Raw genomic sequence first — 6,024 nt, 5'->3', positions numbered from 1 at the left:
CCCCAATTTAATTCTACATAGTGGTAAGATTTTTCCCGATTTGCTCCGACGAAAATTTTCCTCGGAAAATGTGGGTTTTCCCAACAAAATCTCGAATTTTCAAATAAATTTTTTGGGCAAGTACTTATTTATCAATAATTATATAGCTTGGTGAAATAAAAGCTTTCTTGGTATAGATTATAAATTCAGAAACCGGTGAAAATGAAACGAATATTTTAGCAACAATTCAGTTGTTAATTAACAATTTACAGTCGCAATAACAACCAAAATAATCATGAGACACTGATCAAACTTAGAAAGATTATAAAGGTGTGATGCCTATTTAATATTTTGTCGACAAAATATAAATTTTTTCATTTTTTTGCGTAATCTTTAAATGTTTAAAAAAATTGTTATAAACAAATTAACATTTCTCAGTAATTGTTTATTATATTCTAATTTTAAAAAATACTTAAAATGCGTATTTCATAGGTCTTGAAAATGAATGCTTTAAAAAAATTTTACAACCATCTGCAAAAAAGTTATGAAACAGCAAAGGAAATATACGAATGCTCCGTTGTTTATAATTTGTTTTAATTGTTTCAAAGCTTAAATGTGAGTCTATGGTACAAACTAATTACTCACAAAGAATGTCAAAAATTAGTGCAATGGTTATATTTTAATCAAAAATTAAATATACTTTTTTCTGTAATTTTTAGCGCAAAAGTAGGCTTGATACAGAGTCGGAGCTACAATGTTCACTCGAAGCGACTGACAGGCAGCATACATTATTTATTAAAAATTTTAGCTACAGTACTGTATTAGTCTACTTTCACGCGTGTAAATTACAAAAAAATATATTTATAATCTTTAATTAAAATATAACCATTAAACTGATAATCAATATTTTTTTGCAAATAATTAGCTTGTACTTTAAACTCACTTCTACGCTTTGAAAGAACTAAAAAAATTATAAACACCGTAGCAATCGTATGTTTATTTTGCTGTTTCATAACTTTTTTGCAAATGGTTGCAAAAAAGTTTTAAAGCATTCATTTTCAAGATATTTGAAATACGCATTTTAGCTATTTTTTCAAAATTATAATATAATAAAAACTTTCTCAGAAACGTTAATTTGTTTATAACTATTTTTTTTAAACATTTAAAGATTTTGCAAAAAAATAAAAACATTATATTTTGTCGACAAAATATTAAATAGGCATCTCCTCTTTATAAGATTTCAAAGTTTGATCAGTGTATCATAATTATTTTGGTTATTATTGCGACCGTAAATTATTAATTAACAATTGAATTGTTGCTAGAATATTAGTTTAATTTTCACCAGCTTCTGGAACTATAATCTAAACCAAGAAGGCTTTTAAGTCACCAAATTATTTAATTATTGGTAGATAATTACTTATCTAAAACTTTCTTTGAAAATTAAAGATTTTGTTGGGAAAACCCGCATTTTCCGAGGAAAATTTTCGTCGAAGCAGATCGGGAAAAACACGTCTCTATGCAGAATTTAATCACGGTGAATTTTTATTTGAGTGTTTTTGTTGTAAAGTTAAAATCTTCGGAGTTATAGAGCAATAATTGAAAAAAACACGATTTTCGGGCGCCATTCTGTTTATAAAAAAAGTAGCACACTATCTCAGGAGTTTGCATACCTATATTATTAATATATAGGATCTTATAAAGCAATAAAATTGCTGGTAAATAACTTTTCCCAAAAATGGCCTATTCTCCGATAATCAGCCCAGACTATAAGGTAAGTTAAGGCCCCGTCTCACCATCAAATAATTGACAGTTATTTGATCAAACTTGACAGTTAGTGACACAAACTATACATAACTGTCACTTTGTGTCACTAACTGTCAAGTTTGATCAAATAACTGTCAATTATTTGATGGTGAGACGGGGCCTTTAGGTTCAATCGAACTATTTTTGGTCCCAGAAAATGTGATTAAATTTATGACCTGTATTTTTGTTACACCCTGTAAATATGGAATATGTTATTAATTAGTTATTAAAATTATTAATTATTTATATATTTCTATAATATAATATAATTTTATAATTACATATTTTATATAGAGCAGAATATACTACCAAAGAGTTGTTCCGCCATATTGGATGGAGCGTTTTTGCGGGTGAAACCGAGCCCATCTACTTCACCGTATGTCGCATCCCCTCCCTCCCACATCACTGGAACAAACTCAGGATGTGACGTCACTAGCTGCCACTTTCAGTTTGCTCAAATTATTTGATAGTGAGAACACGAAACATGACTTAGGCCCGGTCTTTTCACCTCCGAATAAATCGGCAGAGTCTACGAGAAGTGTACGGTAAATTGAAGCTGTAATTACAAAGAAAGAAATATGTATGTCTTTGTACTCACTTTATCACGCTTAAAGGCTGTATGACACTATACATTTTCTTGTATCATTTCTAATATCGTTTCTGATATGTCAAAAAAATGCATAGTGTCATACACAGATACAAGAAACGATATCAGAAACGATACAAGAATTTGAGTCAGACACAGATTCTTGTACAAGAACTGCGCCAATTTCTGCGCAAAGAGCAAAAACGTAAAACCTGCTGGTAAAACATCTAAAATGTCATAATTACTTACTCATAATGGCGGCTGAAATGAAAATGGGATAATGTATTGATGAATTTATTTTGTGTTTTTGTAGGTATTATTTATAAATCTTTTATTGATACTTAATATACCGTTTGGTATGGACTACTGGTCTACTAAGAATCATATATTTAGCTACTAGTAAAGTTCATACTATAAATTTAGGTTTCATGGTGCATAATTTTTTAATAGACGAAAATACAATAATTCCTAATTTGGATCAAACTGAAGATAATTCTAATGCAAATAATTTAGCACAAATATCAAAACAAAATAAAAACACAAATAATCAACCTCAAACAGTCAACGTAAAATTCTGGTTAACATTAAAATGTTAATTAAAAGTTTATAAATTTTATAAAATCTTCAAAATCAGCTGTAGCTGTAGATGCAGTACTACCATAACGTGACACAGGGTGACAAACAAAATTTCGACCAATCACGTGCCGAATTTCATACAATTTTCGATACAAGAACTTGCATAGTGTCATACAGAGCACAAATGTACGTACAAGAAATGATACAAGAAAATGTATACAAGAAACGATATCAGAAACGATATTAGAAATGATACAAGAAAATGCATAGTGTCATACAGCCTTAACGAATTACGGGATCTGGATTTCAATGCATATTTTTTTATACATAATTCTCGTATCAAAGTTACGCGTGAAGTTAGTCGTATTGATGACAGTTGGGGAAACGTCCGCGGCCCCAAATTTGGCCTTGAATAAATTTGTCAATTTCTTATTCAATTTATTGTTGGTGTAAAGCGGGTATAAGGGACAGAGAAAACTGAGGTGGGAAGTATTTTTCTAATCGACGGGGTTTATCCAATGACGTTGGATAGACGCCCGATTAGAAAGAATGTTCCCACCTAATAGCCTCAGTTTTCTCTGTCGTAATCATCACTTAGGTTTAGATGGCAGCGCGCAGTCTAGGTATTATATGTCTATGACATATACTGATAGACTGAGCGTGTCTTCCGCGCTTCTTGAGAACTGGATCTCTTGAACTGGTTTGATGTAATTGTATGTATGGAATGATACGATTGTTAATACTTATATAGAGAAACTAACATGATACTAAGAGGGGTACAACGGTAGTGGAGAACTATGCTTTGTATTTAAGGAGGAGTAAACTAAAAAGACAGATTCACGCCCAAGAAAGTCACTAGAAAAATCACCAAATACATCTTCTTTTTTGGTTATCATGTCGGCCTTCGACGGTAATCCATAAATATTATATTATACTAATACGTCGCTAAAGCTTGCCACGCAGAGGAGCTATACTATAATATATATTATATTATATCATATCGCTCACTATAGTAATGAGTGAGCCTGCACACACGGAACCATTATGATATTAGCAATATGATACAATATATATTATAGTATAACCATTGTATAACTAGACCAGTATAACATAACTCCCCGTGCGTGGCAAGAAAAGAGTTCTAAACACAACTGCTTTTTATATAAAAGTAGACTAAAAAATCTAAAAATTAAAGGAATAACACAGAAAACACAAATAATCGCATTTTGTGGATGGATCGTGTGACTAATGTTGAGGTCCTACGTACAATGGGCAAGGAATGCGACATTATTAACACCATTAAAGAGCGCAAACTAGAATATCTTGGCCATGTTATGAGGAATGAACACAGATATGTATTGCTGCAACTCATTTTTCAGGGCAATGTATTTGGAAAGAGAGGACCAGGGAGAAGAATATCTTGGTTTCAAAAACCTGAGAAATACATCGACAACCGGACTATTCCGAATAGCAGCAAGCAAAGTTAGGATAGCCATGGTGATCGCCAACATCCGGAACAAATAGGCACCGTAAGAAGAAGTGTATGCAGCATATTTAGCCAGTCATATCGGAACTGATCTGTTTCATATATGTATTCTCAATTTACAATCTGATTGTCAATCAACATAACTTTTTCTGGCTTTATCTTTATCAATCTTACCAGCTTTCTCTTCCTAGTATTTTGTTATAAAACAGCAACATCAAGGTGACTTGCTATTTATCTGGATCCAGGTTTTTATCTGACTTATCTGATGCCTTAAACTCACATTATAACTCATGGCTCTGATGTGGTATCTTTACTCCATGAGCTCCAAGTCTTAGGTACTCTTACGTGTTCATCCATACAGCGTGTTTTCATTTGAAATGTTGAAGACATTTCTAAATATATTTTTATAGCCCAAACATGCCCCACTTCTATAGTTCATACCAAACCCTTCTTTCAGTGCGTCATAGATTATCGAATTCTTTCTAACGCATTAAGTTGGAAGTGACAGAAAAAAACGTACCTCCGTGATTATTATACATAGAACTTAGAAAATTATGTATTCGTTGAAGGATATTTGCATATTAAAGCCACTTACACTTATAGATGTATAATTGGTTAGCGATTACATCATAATATATATATATATATATATATATATATATATATATATATATATATATATAGGTATATATATAATGCTCTAAATATATAACCAATGAATGATGCAAATAAAGATAATTTGACACAAAAGAAATCAATCGTGATAATACTTTCACAACATCAATGGGTAAAATCACAATATTGTAATACTAGGTTAGTAGTTTTCAACGACGTAAATATAAACATTTTATGTCATTGGTATATTCGGACATTATATACCTAGTAAAATATTATTTCATATTTATTTATTTTGTGATTAATATATTTTTAATGGTATTAATATTTTAACAAATACTGCCGTCCTAAGAAAGAAGGCAGTATCTCCACAAATGTAAGTTTCGAGATAATGCAGATTTTAATAAACGGGGCTGAGCCGCCATGAAAATATTTATGGATTTCAGAAGTGCGTTCTAGTTCTTTTTCATATCATTGGATAAGTTTATTTTTTATAAGATATTTTTATAAATTTTAATGAAAATGGCAGTTACTGCTTTTAAACAAGGTATGTTCAAGCAAGGTAATCGCTTAAAAGTAGTCAAGCAGTTGCTAGATTAAAAAGCAGTATCTCCATTTTTTTCTGTACGAAATACTGCTTTTTAGGCTTGTATAAAATACTTACTGCCTTTTAACTAAGTAATACCTAACAACAAGTTGAGTTACTGCAATTTTAATAGTCTACCAGACCCAGGAATGAAGGTTTTCTAACTTTGTTAGGTATATTAATAATTGTATAATAACCCATATAAAAGAGCAAACTCGAAAATTGTAAAAATTGGAGATACTGCCTTCTTGCTTAGGACGGCAGAATATTTGTATATGGTTCTTTTCGTGAGCATTTTTCAGTGCGTCACAAATGATAGAAAAAAAGGTTAGTCCGTGATAAATACACATTTATGACATTTATTCTAACATGACATTTTATTTAAATCTGACA

Source organism: Diabrotica virgifera, chromosome 6 (assembly GCF_917563875.1).
Source record: "Diabrotica virgifera virgifera chromosome 6, PGI_DIABVI_V3a".
NCBI classification, from domain to species: Eukaryota; Metazoa; Arthropoda; class Insecta; order Coleoptera; family Chrysomelidae; genus Diabrotica; species Diabrotica virgifera.
Note: the sequence above shows the minus strand (reverse complement) of the source record.